An 18340-nucleotide genomic window follows, 5' to 3' on the forward strand; every position below is an offset into this window, starting at 1 on the left:
ACTTCGTAGACATTATCTCATACAAACTGCCCACGAATGCCAAGCAGAGGAGGAAGCTAAGAAGTGGGATGCTAGGGTGTGGCCTTGGGCCAAAAGCTAAGCAAGAGCAGCACCAGGGCCCGGGTTCAAATGCATCTGGTTGCAGGAGCTCTGCACTGCAGAGAGGTTTTGGTGGGAGTGGTCTGCCTTTTGCTTCGTTCATGGCTCAGAGCTTGGCCCTCACAGCAGCCATCTTCTTCCAAGAGCTCTGCTTGTCTGTGCTCTCTGGGTTTCCCTCTTATCTCCTGAAGTTTCCCTCTCATCCTGTTACCTTCTACATCTTGTCCCAACTGTTGGTGAAACCAGGGCTCAGCCCTCAGCCTGTTGCTCTCTCTGCAAGCAGCCTTCACTTCTGTGATTTTCAGTCCCAGTCACTAAATCCCACCATTGCAGTTATGATTCCCACCCATCTCTTGTCCTGACCTCCCCTGGAGCGCAGGATCACATGTCCAAATACTACATCTAGGATGTTTGCTTGCTCTTTTGGCCTCAATGTGCCCCAAATGAGGAGTTCCATCCCTGCCTCTGTCTAGATCTATTCTCCTCCTGATTTTCACTGGGGTCCTATTACCAGTATCAGCCCAGTGCCCATGCATGGGAGGTTTCTTTGGTCCCCAGCTTGGAGTTGTGCAACCATCACTACCACCACCATCTCCGGTCACCTTCCATGTGTCGGCCTTAAGCCTCATCAGATCCATCTCCCAAACTGGACCAGACTTGCCACTGCAATACAGCCCACTGCGATCAAGTCTGCTAATCTCCTTGCTGGTAACTACTGAGTTTGTGCCCTCAGGTGTCTTCTTGTCCCCATTCAGACCCCATTGTTATTCAAACTCTGAAGCCATTACGGTTGCAGAAGAGGTACCTACTGCCTTCTCTACCCATCTTAGCTACCTTTAAGACTGTAAGTCCTGTGAGGGAAAGGGTCAATCTCCCCCTGTTTGTTCACAGTATGCAGTCAGCACTCAATTAATATTTATTGATGAATGACTGAAACCTCTGAGGGGGAAAACTAAGGATGAAAACAGATTTTAGACAAATCCTTATTGAATAAATTTTTTTTGAGTACTCATTCTCAGTTAATGTTCTGCCAAAGAGAAATATCCCCAGCTCTATGAGCCTATTTATTTGTACACAGAGAAGCATAAAGTATAGAAAAATCCTCCTCTTAGCACATATATCCATGGTCCTCACCCTGTACGTGGTATGCTACCATCTTCATTATCACCACCACCATTCCCATTTATCACCCCATCATCGTCACCACCATCATCATCACCATCATCACCATCGTCCTTACTATTCCCTTCACCATCCCCATGGGAGACTTCTCCAGCACATCTGCGTTCAGAGCATGTGCTGAACAGTACATTTTTCCTGCATCTATCTCTTTGGGTTTTAAGGACATCCTAGAGATGGGGGTTAGTGGCTAATTTGTATCCACATATTTACAAATGAGGGAACTGAGGTAGTAACTTGCCTGTGATCACCCAGCTATCAGTTCAAAGAAGACATTAAATTCGATACCTGGGAGATGTACGGGGTCTTCTCTTCAACTAAACTAGTTCCCTCCACGCCTGCTTCCTGTGCTGCAGAGTCAGATGAGGTAAGCAGAACTCAGGACTCATTCCCATTTTAATGCCTGGTTAAGAAATTGCCCCTGAGCCTGTATTTCATGCTGGCGGTGTAGAAGAGACTTTAATTTCACGACTGCTTCAGGTGAGTGCAAGAGAACTTTTTTTTTTTGGGGGGGGGGGGTTGGTTAGAAAAAAAGAAATTATAAAATTAAAAGAGTGGAAAAAATAAATTACTAGTGACTATTTTTACTGCCTTTGCTTACAAGCTGGAGTGGAGAATTAAAAAGTTATATAGCTGAGGTTCCTGTCCATGACTTAGCACAGATGAATCCTCCATATTTATAGCATTTCTCCTCGTGGGGACCATCTCAAGACAGTAAGCAACCCCCTGATATAGGTTGCTGCTCTCTGTCCTGGAACCCCGTGGGCCCTGTGAACTCAGCAGAACTGTCACTGCAGAGATGATGTAAGGACCAGAGAGACGGGGCTTATTTACCATTCTTCTGCTTGGAGAACATGTCTCTTATTCACCCAACAAGCACTGCGAGAGGTGAGTGGCCTTAAGGAGGTTCACACTCGGGTCCGGTACGGAGAGCAAACGCCCTGCAAAGGCTGAACTACTGTGGACAAAGCTCCATGCTAGAAGCCCTTCTTAATATCATTAGCGCTCAGATGGGGAAATGGAGGCACAGAGAGATGAGATGGCCTGCCCAAGGTCACTGACAGAGACTTGCTTTTCATGACTCCAGATCTTGAAGGGTTTAAAGACTATGGGGGAAGGACTTGGGGAAGGAAGAAAGGTAGGACTGACTGGGGGCAGGAGAACGAACACGGCTATTTAGAGCTAGGTTCCACAAGGGACTCTACCTGAAGACCACGCTGAAAATGTTTGATGTTTCTGTTGCGCAGATAGAGAATTGAAGACCCAGAAAGATGAATAAACTAGGATAGTTATGAAGGGGCATGGCTGGGATTTGAACTGACATCATTCTGGGTATCACTAACTGGGTGACAGGTGAGCTGTGCTCAGCCTCCATCAACTCAGCTCCATGGAAATGAGGATACTCTCATTCTGAGACATCAAAGCCTGACTACTTGGAATCAGGTGGGGACCAGGGACAGGAGCTGCATTCCCTGCTCCTAGGCATTGACTGGGAGGTGCCATGTGCCCTTGGACCACAATTAACAGAGGGCTGGGTCCCACCTGCTTGCAAGCAGTCTGGCTACAATGTTTCCCTTGATGTCCAAGGATGAAGATATGGAAACCCAGCATCCCAAGGTGGCTTTTTGCCAAGGCACAGAGGTGATACATAAAGGACAGCAAAAAGGCCACCTGCTTTCTGCCATGGCCCTCCAGAGATCGCCCAGAATTGACCACTGGGAGGGTTGAGCCTAGGTTAGCTACAAATTACAACAGAATTCTAAACCTGAAAACAATGGTGGGTCATCCCAAGGTCACTTGGACACCTCATCTTTTCTGACAGCACTGGCTGCCCACAAAGACCAACCACGGAAGACTACAGAGATCAGTGCAGCCAGTGAACTCCAGCTACACATATATATCAGGGCTACCCTACAAGCCAATGAGATTATGACTTTGGGGGCTGAACCCGTGACTCTTTTTTTTTTAATCTCCCCATATGATTCTAATATATAGCCAAATTGAGAAATGCTGGTGCACTGTCTCCTCTATTTTCCAGGTGGGCACCAGTGGATCAAAGAAGGGTCACAAAGGATGCACAGCATTAGAATTCAGTCCTGATCTTTGGCCTCCATCTTGGGACTCCCCCTCCATTCTTTTAGCTGTGCAGTTGTGACAGGACAGTGATCCGGTTGCCTGAGAGATGAATACCCCCCTCATTTCTTATCATCAGTACCTCATGCATGACCCGGAAGAGCCCTGAGTACCTGGAAGGCCCAGGCTGAATCATGTCCTGCAAGACTACCTAAGCTGGTTACATACCTCAGAGAAGAGCAGAGGACTGAGGCAATTACCTAATGTGTTAGCAAACCTGTCCCTGTGGCACTCCTGTGAGCCAAAATCATAAATACAGAATGGTAATTTCTCTCTGGAAGCCTGCCTCCAGTCTCCTATCACATCCCCTCCCACTCAGAAATCACCTACTGCTGCCTGGTTGTCCTGTCCCGGCTGGGGCGGCAGTAACTCTGAGTTATTTAAACATCTCAGGCAAAACTTTCGTCTTGAGGTCTGAATCATCACACCTAACCTCAGCTTGCCTCTGCAGCCTAGTGCCTGACTGGAGCAGATTCTGCTAGTCCTCCACGGATCTCAATAAAAATGCCCCGCAAGGACTAATTAATGGATCCCAGAGGCTCTCATCTTTGTGCACAGCGTAGACTTGCACCAACCCCAGAAATGGGGTGAGATGAGCTAACTTGTCATGGAGAGATGGCCTCCAACTGGCTTTGTGACCTTGAGCAAGTCATTGCACTTGTCTTGGATCTGTAACTCTTAGCTTTGTGAAGAGCCATCCCTCTGCTTGCAGGGACTCGGAATGAAGTCTTTGCATGGGAATGTCTAGCCCCAAAGTGGAGCCCGTAGATCCTATCCTATTCTTCCCTGATCCACGGACAGTCACGAAGGGCAGCACAGGGAAGACGGGATTGTGGGATTCCAGGAGGAAGGAATAGCATCTGTGAAGGCTCACTCCATTGACCATTCAGATTCCAGGACCCAAAGCAGTCCTGTGCAACCAAAGACATGATGAGTAGAACTCAGGGCGTGAAGATTTCCTGGGTGCCTGGCCTTATCTTGAAGTCAGAGGGAAGCCATGTGATTCCTTTAGACAAGAAGGACTCTCCAATTAAAGATAACAAAATGGTTATTGGGTCTCCCTTTTCAGCACTGAGTTGGAAAAAACTACTGAGGGGGACTTATCTGTTGCTTGGCTACAGGATCCCACAGGGATGAGGAGACTGAACTGATGCCTTGGTGTGGATTAGCTTTGATATCTGTCGAGCCCAGCACATGACCTGGTCTATAGAATGCACTAGACAAATATATGAATGAGTAGATGAATCTGTGAATAGTTGAGTGAACAAAAGAAAAAGCAAAAGAATGAGTGGCCAAAACACCCAAGGAGCATATGAATGACTGAATGGAATGAATGAGTCTGAAAGCAGGTGTGCAGGCTGCCTCGGTGATTCTTGGAGCCATTATCAACAAAAGGCACAGGCTTCTGGATGCAAGACCTGGGGACTGGCTTGGTCATAGCTCTCTCAGCACCATGCTGCTCAAAGACAACACTGATTACTGTGATCACGAAGGAGGTTCTCCTTCTGTTCCCCCACCAAGGGTCTACTGATATCCAAACAATCAGAGCAGGAAGCAGACATGCCTGGCGGCTTATCTCTGCAAGGTGCTCAGATCTGCAATTCTACAGCCATTTTTCCATTCACACATCTCTGAAGAGCTCTTCACTACAACCGCAGACAAAGACAAAGGAAAAGGTATTCTTCACAGTTGCTGCAGGGCACGTATCTCTAAGGGGGGGAGGGGCGGCTGGAGCTTCAGCCTGGTTAAGCAGCTAAGTTTTTTAGGGTGCAACTCAGCACAAGGAAGCCCTGCCTTGAATCCTATCCTCCACCACACAGAGTAAAGTGACATGTTGAAATATTGCCAGGGCTGTCCCAGTTAGAAGCCTTGCATCTCTCTTAGGCTAAGCTGACCTCTCTTTTGAACTTGGAGATCCTTGCTACGTAGAATGTGGTCCACGGGCCAGTCTGGTGCCAAGTAGAGCAAGCATTGCCTGAGAGCTTCTCAGACATGCAGAACATCAGGACCCATTTACTGAACCAGAGTCTGTATTGGTGCAATAATTTTGGGTCTCAGGGACATAGAAATTCCTGAACTTCAAGGAACTCTCCTTGAGTAACCCAGGTACCTCTGTGGAACCTCTCATCTAAATATTCAAACCCTGACTAGGCTTCACATATCCTCCACCAGAACAAGAGACAATGTCCCCCTAAGAGGGGACAATGACATTGACACCTGCAAACAGGTATACATTCAGATTCCTGCCAGTAATTCACCACCCACTATGTATAGCCCAGCACCATCATGGCACTAACTGGATACGTTTGGTCAAGTCAAGTCTTGGTTACTTCATCTGTCAAATGGAAATATGCTACACCTCGCTTTTGGACATTGTATAGTTATGCAAGCCAAAGGAGTGAGGGATTTTCATGTTCTCTGTGAAACAGAGAGCCTGAGAAAGCGGGCTGGCCAACTTGCCATCCAGGGGTGACCTTTTCAGATGCTGGATGAAAAAACTCACCTGCATGGCAATGGTTTGACACCTCTGGCCTCAGGAAAACTGGCCAGCCTAGGAGGAGGTACCAGCTCAGTAGGATGCTGCCTTCCACAGGAAGCTCCTAAGTCAGCCCCACCCACTGAGCAGCCCCCCACTTGTGAATATGTGATGATTGAATTCTTACGGATGCATTTTCCCATTTGAAAAAAAAACCCTGCTGCCTAAAGACTCCAGGCTCCATCCCATTAGCATTCCAGGGGGTCAGTGTTTCCAGGCTGCTAGGGCCACGTTGTTCCTGCACACTGTGTGGGTGGGGGAGGCAGCTACACTTTGGAAGGAGCCAGATGTACCCACAGCACAAAGGACAAGGGCTGGAGCTCTGAAAGCTGAATTTTCCAATGTTGAAAGGAAGGAGGCAGATGCTTCTCCCATGCTGGCTTTGGATTGCCAACTCCATGCTGAATGAAATTCTTTCCCCATCCCTGTGTGGTCTCCCCTTCTCACCTTTCAGGTCTCCACACAGATGTCCCTTCTTCAGATACCAATCCCACTCCTCTCTGCCCCATTGATATAACTCCGGCTATTAAAACTTCTCACAGTATTTGGGGCTATCTATTTGTTTGCTGGTGATGTTAATGGTACAATCGTCTCTCAACCTATAATGTTTCTTTACAATCGTCCATCCTATGTACATCCTATGTGTGCTTAAAACACGTCACTGGGCCTGGGCCTCGTGACATAGATCCATAGTCCCAGCTGCTAAGGAGGCAGAGACGAGAATCTACCTGGGCTACAAAGTAAGGTCAAGACAACCCAGTTAACTTAGAGACTCCTGTTTCTGGATAAAATATTTCAAAAGAAAATGTCTGGAGATACAGCTTAGTGGTAGAGCACTTGCCTGGCATGTACAAGGCCCCAGGTTCAATTCCCAAAACAATTAGTAAGTAAATAAATAAAAGCTGGGCCCTTCCTCTATACATTCTGATTCAATCGCTGTGGCCATAGCTTGTTTTCCTTTTGTTTGATTATTTTGGTGACAGGGTGTCACTTGGTAGAGCAGGCTGGCCTTGAAATTGGGAAGATCCTCCTGCCTCAGCCTCCAAAGTGATGGAATTACAGGTGTGAAGCCACACACTCAGCTGGCCAGGGATCTTTACTTAAGCCCTCCGATGCTTCCGTTCTTCATGGAGACTTGAAAGCCTGGCTTCAGAAGAAGCTCTCTGTGAGGGGTGTTTAAACTCATGCCCTTGTGTGGCCAAGCCATGCCAGACATGGCAGGCTCCCAGTAGAATTCTCTGCATAGAATGAAGAAATGAATAAATCCACAGGAACTGTAGGGTGATGGCTCTCCCATCTTAACAGCATGATGGGTAAATGGAAGATTTGTCTATAGGTACCTAGTACCAGGCAGCTGTGATGTTTGCTCTCAGAGAGATGACAGTTGATGGGGCTGGGAAACACTGACTGCAACCAAGACCAACAAAGGAAAGGATTCCACAATGGACCTAGACCCTTCTGCTCTGTAGCTGCCTAATGGGGAGGCCTGGCCTGATAGGACCACAGAAAAGGTGCAGTGCTTTTAAAACAGTGTTTTGTTTTGTTTTTTTTTTTTTTTGTTTCACGTGTGTGTGTGTCATAAGTGATATGTAGGAGGTTAAGATGTTTTAAGTATAGAGAGGGGTGCAGGTAAGCAAGCTCTTCCCTAAAACACAAACCCCAGCCCAAGGGATACTCGAACATGTCTCCAACCCCGGCACTGGAAACAGGCATGCGGGAGCAGGGAAGGCAGCAGCTTGAGCAAGGGCATGGATGTTGGGGAATTTCTCAGAAACAGGGAGTAGCTCATAAATGACTTGGCACAGTAGCTCACAGCTATGAATTCTTGACTCCACAGGGGTAGAAGAAGGGATGGCAGCCAGGGTCACAGAGTCCATGGGGACTGTCCAGTCTCGTCTGCTAGTTAAAAGTCTTGGAATGTGATAGAGAGACAGGAATGAAGTAGGCAGGAATCTGTAAAAATTCACCACTCAAATTTCTGTCCTCTCATTACCTTGTAGGTAGAAAGGTAGGAGAATCGGGTGTTGAAGGCCAGCTTGAATTGCATGAGACTCTTTCAAAAACAAAACAAGCCAGACCCAAAAAGCAAAACAAAATCAATAATGCTGTCTACTAACTCCCCAGCAGAATGTATACCTCATTAGCCCGGGGCCTTGATTTCTTCTTCCGTAAAATGGGTGCAACAGAACTTACTTCTTAAAATGTTGTTCTGAGGGGTGAAAGAGTCTTACTGTCTGAACCTGACACATCTCCTGCAGGTTAATGCTTTGAGCACTTCTTCTCCCAGATGGTGGTGCTGTTATCTGGCGGAGTAGGCTATTCTGGGTGTGTCATTGAAGGATGAATCTAGGTCCTGATACCCACAGCTCTTTCTGCTTTCTGTTTTGCTACAGTGTGAACAGCCTTGGCCACCTGCTTTGGCTGCCAGGAAGTCAGCTGCATCATTTTGGACAGCAACTCTCTGAAGCCATGAGCCAAAATAAGTCTCCCCTTTCTGAATTTGTTCCCCCAAGGGATTGTGGTGACAGTGGTGGAAAATAGAGAGTAAGCCTGGTGCACAGTAGGTCTTTTTTTCCTCCTCCTGTCCCACCTCCTAGCATCCATTCATTTCATCTAAGTTGACTTTGGAGTTCATGATCAGCATGTCTTAGCAATGTCACTTTTGCCAGGCCATCCCTTCATTCCTTGCACACTGGGTACCTGATCGTCTCCACTGTTTTCCTCGGTGCCACAGCTCTCTCGACTTGAGTTCCTGGGCTGTGGTAAACAGGACATAGCTCTTGCCATTCTAAAGACCTGGTAAAGATTAAAGGCTGGGATGGTATGGCCGGATCTTTAAAAATGAGAAACACTGTGGATCTGGAAAAAAAAAAGTAATTCTGTTTCCATGCCTGGCTAAGACATTGGATGCTCATAGAATATGCAACAACAACAACCCCAAAAAAGGCTCTCACTCCATGTACCGTCAAAAATGTAATGTAATTATTGCGATGCTAAATATCCCCAGCTGTTCTGAGATATTTGAATCTTAAATCAAGCCTGCTCGCCTGCATCCCGCGCTTGCAGCTGGGTGTGTATCGCACAAGCCCAGAGCTGGGAAACTTCAGGCAGAAACTTCAGGCTCACATCTCCATCTTCCGAGCTAAAAGGATGGGCTATGCCCCAGCACTGTAACGAGACTCCTCCATGTCTAAACTATTAGCGGTCTCACCAAAGAGAACCAAGTGCCTTAACGGGGCCATGCAATCTGGCAGGCCATAAGCTTCGATCCACACAGTCCTTCAGATCCACGTGCAGGGAGCATAAAGAGATAGCGTAAAATAAATGGTAATAAAGTGAATAAACACTCGTCTCACTCCAGAGCCTTTGAGGTGTTTCTATAAATCAAATTCTTTCCATAATTTGCTCTGTGAGACTGGGCTGAGAAGCAGAATCAAACCTCATCTACTTTCCTGGGCAGTAGGCTCAGATTTATAGATGTGAGTTCACAGTGGATGACCGTGCCATTTCAAAGTGAGAAAATAATTTTTGTTGGGAGGGGTTCCAAGAGAAGATTAAACCCTTCACTTTCAGAGATCAGAGTACCAACAACTTTCAGATCAGATATGCCATCAGAATCGGGAGGGGGTGATCAGAATACAGATTCGGGGAAGGCTGGGATGGCTCAGCTGTTGAAAGCTCTTACTGCTCTTGCAGACGACCCAGAGAGTTCACAGAGGGAAAATCTGGTGCTTTGGGGATAGAGAGTTGGTAGGCTGGGCACAAGTATGCTGAAGCTGTATCTTCAGTGTCCCCCTGGATTCCCATTAAATATTTAGATTTACTTTATTTTAAACCGTGTGTGTGTGTGTGTGTGTGTGTGTGTGTGTGTGTTTCTAAGCATGTGCACATGAGTGTAAGTGCCAGAAGGACCTCTCAAGAGGAAGTTGGACCTTCTGGAGCTGGAGTTACAAGAGGTTGAAAGCTGAAAGATACAGGTGCTGGGAACCAAACATGGGTCTTCTTCGATAGTATAAACTCTTAACAGCTGAGCCATTTCATCCCCCCACCCAGCTTTGACTACTACCCTAGTGTGTGTGTGTGTGTGTGTGTGTGTGTGTGTGTGAAGGCACACATGAAAACCAGAGGTCCCACAAGCTATCTTTCTTAATTATTTTTTGAGGGTTTTTGTCATTTTGTTTTTTGAGATAGTCTCACTGAGCCCATACCTCACTAATTAGCTAGACTGCATGGCCAGCAAACTCCAGGGATCTTCCCCAGTGCTAATACTACAGGTACTCTCTTACATGTGAGAGTTGGGAGCACCAGCTCGGTTCCACATGCTTTCTTGATAAGCACATTGCCAACTGAACCCTCTCGTCACCCTTCCCTCTCTGAATTTTCATTTTGAACAGGTCACTAAAGGCACCAGCTTGCCCAGAGAAGTGTGATATGAAATTTTACATAATGCTTCCTGGCTAGACTTTTGACACGGTGGGAGGCTCGTGTCTGGAGCCTTGGAGGACCTTCTTGGAAGAAGTGAAATTATCGTCCTTTGAGGAAGACACCAGCACCTGCAACATCTGTGATGCTCTTATACACACAAGCACACTTTCTGTATTGACACTCAACTTATACCCACTGTGATCGACTCTCAATAAACAAACTGTAATAGATCAATATATTCTATTTTAATTTCACAACAACTATGCCAGGAGGGTATGGTGTGGGCTTTACATATGAGGTAAGCAATTCTTGTCAGCTACCCACTTGACACCTGGCAGAGCTGGGATTTGAACTTGAATCTGTCTGATTCTTTCCTTCTAATCCATTTTGCCCGGACGCCTTTTCCCCAGTTTCTGAAGCAGAAATCTCTAAGCTTTTGTGAATGTAAGTGTGATTAAATTATCCACATGGTGCTTTGGAAAACAGATGTGTTGTTTGTTACAAGTTCTTTTGTTTTCCAAATTTTTTTTTTAAAGGAAGACCCTGCCTGCTCCTAAATTCCCCAACTTGCTTCACTACCGTGAATAATGTTCTAGAACACACTTCAGATATCTGAAGCCAGTTTGGCGGGGTCAAGTTTCTTATTTTTCAGTAACAAACTACCACAAATTGTAGTCACTCCTAAAAAACACGTTTGTTATCTTTTAGCATTACAGTCCAAGCCCGCGAAGGATCTCACTGGCTCGTCTGAAGGTGTCCACTATGCTTCTTCACCTTGAGGTCTCACAGTGAAGCTTTATTGCCTTTCCCAGCTTTTTGGGGCTGCTATTGTGGCCACTTCCTGCATCTCTCTCTTTGACTCTCTCAGCTCAGCTCCAAGGGCTACATCTCACATTTTGACTGCCCAGGCCTTCCTTTTTCTGATTTGCTTCCCTCCTTCCCTCTCTCCTTTCCTCGGTACCGGGAGCCTCACACACCAGGCGAGCAGTCCAGTAACAAACTTTCTCTCTAGCCATCCCTTTTTTTCCATTTTATTTATAGAAACTCTCACTAAGTTGCCCAGGCTAGACATGAACTTACTCTTTAGCCCAGGCAGGTCTTGAACTTACGATCTTCCTACCTCATCTTCCTGAATATCTAGAATCACAGGCTTGCACCACCAAGGCCTGACTTTTTTTCTCACTCACAAGGGTCTATCATTCTCCTGGATAATCTAGAATAATCTCATGTCAAATTCTTAATCCCATCACATCTAGAAAGGTAACAGAGTCACAAGGCTCTAGAGAGGAGGGACAGGCCACTTCATGAGGCCATTGCTCAAAACATTTGGGCCTTAAATTTTATTGGGCCTGCATGCCAGAGTGTAGGGAGCCTAACAAGGAGTGTCCGCTAAGCTCCCCATGGACTCAGGCAACAGAAGCAGCATTTCTTGGGACGACTTCTGCTACATCATAGCTCCTACCTTTGCACTCCAGTTTCGCTGATGCTCTGGCTGGGCCCATCTATTGACCCAAATTTCTTATAGCAGAGGCTTCGGCTGCATGTCCCAGTGAGCTCAACATCCCTCCTCAGACCTTCCGTCTGTTCTTCACACTAGGATGCTGGTTCCCCAGAGACTTTTACAGAGCCAAGGAACTGGCATGGCTGAGAACTCCATCAATGATGAACCTTGACTTTCTGGGGCTTCAAGAAGTTCACAACTTTGCATCTCAAAGAGTGGGTCATGAACCAACACTGTCTACATCACCAGGAGCTTGTGAACATGACAGGCCCTGTCCCTACCTATTGAATTAGCAGGTATGGAGGATCTAGGAATCCTGCCATGTTATAGGTAGCTCAACCTATAATGTTCATTGGCGACATGGGATGCAATTTTACATATTCTTCTGTTCCCGGTATATGATGCTAAGCAGGTCATCTCCTTCTTTGGTATCCGTAAGAGAGCAGCAGGTACCCTTCATCACTACAGCAATGAACTGAGATGGCATGTGTGTTATCTCTCTAGATTGGAATGATGAAAGATACAGGCTTGTTTGACCCAGAGGAAAGTACTATGAAGTAATGCAAAGAATGTTGACTTTAGGACCCCAAGTACTTCTTTAATACATCTCCAGTGACCTACCTGTACCTTAGTTTCCTTATCTGTAACAGGGAGAAAGGGACACTTCTTGTCTGGTCCATTGCCAGTCTGAAATAAAACAATGGCTGTAAAAGCTCCGGGTAGAGAGTAGGAATTTAGTAAATGTGTGTGGGAATCCATGAAAACAACTTAATAAGCAAATTAACCGTGTAAACAATGGAGTCACGGAGACTTTTGACATGCTCAGAGAAGCAAACAGCCCGGCCATCTATAGTCAGTTTGTTTTACCAACAGCTCAATGTTCTAATTATGAATGAATCATTTATTTGTTAGAGTCAGCCTGAGTGGGATCTCAGACGGGCAACAACCAGGTTTTCAAGTTATCCGTGTCCTCGAAAGAATGAAACGGGCTCATAGCTCTTTATTGACCCTAGGAACTGTAACAATTTCATTCATTTAGATTAGACTGAGATACAATGAAGACTTCCTACTCCACAGCACTGCCCCTACCATAAGGTTGCTACTGTGTGTGGCCACTGGATGATAAGTTCATGCTGGAGCCTCACTCTTTAGAGCCATCTCTCCCTCTAGGGGTGTGGATCTTAGAATCCAGCCAAACTCCCGTGGTTCACACCAACCAACCATCAGTAGAAATATCTCATGAAAGCTTGGGAAACTGAGCGATTCCCTTCCAGGAAGGTTTAGCCTCATCAACACCCCAAAGCTAGAACTGGGCCAAGCTGTGGTTAAAACCATAGTGATATGAGAAATGGGTTCCGAGGTGCTCATGAGATTCTGATAAAGGTGAATATGGCTCAAGGTCAGGTGCCTCAGAAAGATCCCAGTCCCATTCTTGGTGTAGTAGAGACATCCTTCCACAGTCAACAATGTGTATAAAGCACCTTGAGCTTTGAGGACCTCTTTGCCAGAAACAGTTTAGATTCATGGTCATCTTGGTAGGTCAGTGACTGGCACACAGTATTTATTGAGCCCTGGTTGAATGGATCTGACTCTCAGTCTACCCAAGCAAATCAGCAGGGTCAAAGATACGCACGTACCGAGCAAATGGCCTGGTTATTGCTCCAGCAATTCCTTCTCAATTGGGAAGGCATCTGATTGATGCCTTCACAACCGGACACAGTGGGCCCCAAATAGCCACTATCAGAATTAGCTTGATGTGGGTCAATTTGGATATCTGCAGACCTGGGTAGAGTTTACATTTGATTCCTTAAACTAATTTCCCTGAAGTCAAATAACCGGTAGAGGTCTTTTCATGTTCCTTGTATAAATGTCTATTTAATCACCGTCCTGTCTCCAGCACTTCAATAACCTGTACGTCTCCCCATAATCACTGCTTCAGCTCTGCAAAGAAAAGAAATGGAAGGCTGAGATGCTCAAGCCATCTGCAGGATCTGAGACCTCTTTCCCCTTAATACCCACTTGAATGGAGAACTCTGCCGCTAGCTCCACTGGCCATTTGGTTCATATCCTATTATTGCAGAAGAAGAGTCCTGAGGCCAAAGGCACACAGCTAGTCAGGGCCAACTTGAGACTGGACTGGAATTCCTCCTAGAGGATGCACCCTGTCTCCTCCCCATCGCTGCTCCCTTCTCATCTTGCTGCAGAAAGAGCCTTTGCTCTCGCAGTCATGGCAACTTGGGTTTAAACTTGGCCTTGCTACCCGCTGGCTCTTGACTTGAAACACATTGCACACCCTCTCGGAATGACATCGCCTCCATTTATAACACATGGATTATCACAGACTGTCCAGGATTACTATGAAGATGACGTGAAACAAGCCAGCCAGGGTCTGGCCTGTCACAGATGCCCGATGCTATCTGCCTTTGCCCTTCACTGTAAATGCTCACGCAAGTAATAAAAATGGAAACAGCTCCCATTTATCGAATACTTGCTTGATGCCAGAAACTAGCCTAAGCACTTTACATGTAGTAGCTCATTTATTCCGCTCTCTGTAGAGGCAGAAGTCTTTTCCTGACTCCCTAAAGCTACCCGATTTTATAGCCACTCGGCTGCCTGGCCGAGCATCCTTTTAACAGAATTTGCTGATTTTAAACAACATGATAGTGAAATCACTTCTTGGTTTTGATTGTTGGCTCATAGCAGCCAGTTTTCTGGATATGGTAAAATGTAGTTGGGGAAACCTTAAATGTTGTTTCCTTGACTTTTAACGTGGATGAACTACAGTTAAATCCTGACAGATGGGGGGTTGAAGTGGATGCATATTGGAATACCCCAATGGGCTTAGAAAAGAGGGTGAAAGCTGGGTGTTGGGACCCAAGTATGATAGCAGAACAACCAGAAAGGAAACACATCAGAATGTTGCTGCAAACTTCAAAACTTTAGTTGAGCCCCCAGGTTCCGACCATAAAGACACACCATTGCCTTGGGACCTTTCAGGACCACATCAGCAGCTGCTGTTTGAAACTTGCCCTGGGACCCTGAAGACCCTGGTCCAGTTTCACCGCTTTGTGTTCCCTCTTGGGCTCTCTTACCTGTGCACGCCGTTCCTGTGATCCTTCGTCTCTCCCACTCTCGCTTGGATTCCTATGTAATCTTAAAACTTATCTCGGATGCCACCTCCTCCAGAAGGCCATTGGAAGTCCCCACTCTGCTCTGGAGCCCACACTGTATGTCCTTAGCTCTGGTTCACATACCTCTTGCAGGTTGCTGAAGGGTGTTTACCAAGCCTTATTTAACTTTATACCTCTAGCATCCGATAAAGACCTTGGCACAGAGACGACATATAATAGGTACTAGTTAAGTCAAGGACTAAAATAAGAATGAGCATGCCCACCTCTCTCAGGTAAGTAGCCAGGGTTAGATATGGTAATTATGGTGGTAATACTTAGAACTTCTTACCACCATGTGCCAATGCACAGTGCCTAGTTGGTTTTTTAAAATACTTTAGCAATAGCTCCCGAATATTAATCATCTACTGCCATCCAAGGATAATCCAGTCACTGCACTAAATATCTCCTCCTACCTCTCAAACAGAGACCTTATTACTAGAAGCTCAGAAGCAAAGTATCTGCCCAGGGAATGCTGGTATGAAGAGACACACCTCAAGCCCAAGACTAGGTCTGCTTGACTCGTCCTCCTGAATGAAGCACACAGTTTTCCCTGAGAGGGCAGTGACCCCTTGTTCTTGAAGTAGAACCTGCATTGGTCTGTTTGTCTGCTCCTATTTCCAGCCTTTTGGTTTCTCTTTTAAGCCCCCCTGGGCTCTCAGAACTCTTCTGCCACAGCTCTGCTTCCTGCCCAGACTACTCTCTCCACTGCCAGGAGCTACAGAGGAGCCAGAGTACAGCTGAGGTTCACAGCAGATGACAGGGAAGGAACACAGGTTTTCAGAAGAGGAACTACTCTCCATTTGACTGTGTGATAAAACCTTCTGCAGCTTCAACAAACCCAGAGGCACCAGTGAACAAGCCCAGAGTGTGCCTGCAGAATGAGCCCAACCGACTGCCCTCAGCAGTCCGTCTCTCTCCTCCTGGTGTTTGTTTTCAGACATGGCGCTAACTAGAGACAGCTGGTACCTTCCCTGAAAGTCCGCCCATAAATGCTCCACACTTTACTTGATGCTCTACCATCTTACAGCGTGAGAATTACAGGTGCCTAGTAAGTGCTTAACAGTCTGTTCCTCATGCCACAGGCTGCCAGCTCCCCCCCTGGAAATGCAGTTTACAGGTATTTGCTAGAGGAAGTCAACCAAGATCCCAGAAGACATGATCCTGCAGGTACCTCGTGAAGATACTCATTTTCCAAGCCTCTCCTGGGCATCTACTATGTGTCAGGTTCTGTGCTGGGAAGAGAGCTGTTCATTCCCTTGTCTGATAAAGAGGCAAGCAGTCTTAGCAGGTGCAATGACATACACAGGGGAGTAGAGACAAACAGGAAGAAGCCTGTCTATGTGTTTTGTTTATGGTGTGTGTGTCTGTAAGTGTGTGTGTGTGTGTGTGTGTGTGCATGTGCACGTAATTGACACACACACACACACAAACACACACTCGGGGGGCTGGGGGGGACTCAGAATCTGAGCAGCTATGTGACCTAAGAATTCCCACCCTCAGCTTCTACATTACAAGGCCACTCCATCAAGAATGACAAAGGCTCCTTTAGACAGCAGGCAGTTAGAAAAAAGAACAACCTTTCTGATAGTGACTTCTCAGGGTTAGAAACTCCCCAAAGTCACATCTGAAGTCTATGGGTAGAAAAACAACAACCCATAGTGTGCCTTGATAGAGGACAGGAGCTTAATGATAATCCAAGGGTCACTGCGTTTCCAGGCACAAGCCGTTGGGGGGGGGGGGGTAGTACTTCTTCCCCCTTGTCCTCAGCCCCTTGTCTCCCATCCCACACAACTCATGCCTGCCTTCAAGGTTGAAGCCAGGTGGTTTGTCCTCAGCATATAGACTTAGGTTAGGCTCTATCTACCTAGACCACCTAGGATGGCTCCTGTTCTATTCTTCCAGATTCTAGGAGGCTCCAGACTCATGGGGAGGAGTCAGGGTAGGAGGCAGAGTCTTACTCAGGTTTTTCTGATAGCAGCTAGGCAGAGGATCAGAGAGGAAGGTTCCCCATGGCTTCTGCGTAATGAATTTGGTAGTATGCTAAGTTAGACTTTGAACTGATGATGTCAAGCATGAGAGTGCTCTTTACAGTTCCCTCCTCATTTAAAACACAGGGATGAAAGCCATTGCTAATTCGGGTCTGCTGTAATATCAGAAGGCAATCCTGGCTGTCAGAAGGCAATTCAACCTGCTTTGTAAACCAATCGTCCGATGCAGAATTTCAGCAAAGAGGTTGTGTGTAGTGCAACTTAGAGCTCATACTTAAATGCAACCTTGAACTTCAGTCTAACTCTAGAGGTTGCTCAGCAGTGTTTAGCCAAAATCCAAGTGAGCACAGTGCTCTATGCACGAGGTTCTAGAAGAAGTCTTGTATCAGTCCATGCTAACGACATTCCCCACTTACAGACGCAAGGAGTTTCAGATGAGATGGTTGGAAGGCCAGGCGAACCCCCCACCCACCCCAAACATGGAATGTGTTAGAGAGGGATGAGTCAGAATTACTCTATACTCTGTCTGATAACAAAAATCAGCAGAGTAAAGACTGAAGCTAAGGGTGAAATCTCAGGCAAGAGGTTACCAGAACAGCCAATCAGAGACCTAGAATGACCAGCATCAAGCCAACACCTGTTGTGACCGTGGCAACTCTACCATCCCCAGAAAAGCTTTGTCAGAGACAAATTCCGGAGAGGAGATTGTTCTGAGAGTATCCATGGCTGCACACCAACCTTCCCTGCACCGTTAGAAACGCTGGAGCCCACCTAAGGGGCATTTACATGGGAAAGGTTGGGCAGGCTTGTACCATGCTGCGTCCTGGCACCAGAGCTTTTCAGAGACAGACTGCACAAGGCAGATACCTTCTGCCTGACATCTGTGTTCTCCAGGCCCACAGTGTGGGGGAACCAGCATAGCAAATGGCTCACAAATCGCCAGCACAGCTTCTCCTGGCCCTGGCTGTTTGTATTTCTGAGCCCGCTGCAACTTCCCCACCTAAGGATATTTCTTCAGCCCAGAAGATGCGCATTAACTTAACACCTTACAGGAGCAAGATGGGTGGGAGTGCTCATGGAGCATTTGTTTGTTTGTTTGTTTGTTTTTTCCAATCAGCAGAAGGGTACCACTACCCTAAAAAGTGGTCCACAACTTTGGTGTTCATTGATGTCCTGGGAGTTTTCTAGACTTCGTGTGGAACTCTGAAATCTCAAGCTGTTTAGGATCTTAAGCAGAGTTCCTAAAACCCCTTCTTAGCCTATTTTTTGAAGGACTTTGTACTGGTTCTCCCCAAAGAGAACAAGCCCC

The 18340-nt window shown here is 46.5% G+C and overlaps 1 protein-coding gene across 2 annotated transcripts in view; it reads right to left on the bottom strand.

Annotated features, from left to right (window-relative positions):
• ASIC2 (acid sensing ion channel subunit 2) overlaps positions 1-18340 on the bottom strand; it is a gene marked incomplete at its 5' end in the record, with an annotated part of 1010761 nt that overhangs the window by 239946 nt on the left and 752475 nt on the right. The window lies entirely within an intron of this gene.

The sequence above is a fragment of the Micromys minutus genome (genome assembly GCF_963924665.1).
Source record: "Micromys minutus genome assembly, chromosome: 10".
Lineage (NCBI taxonomy): Eukaryota > Metazoa > Chordata > Mammalia > Rodentia > Muridae > Micromys > Micromys minutus.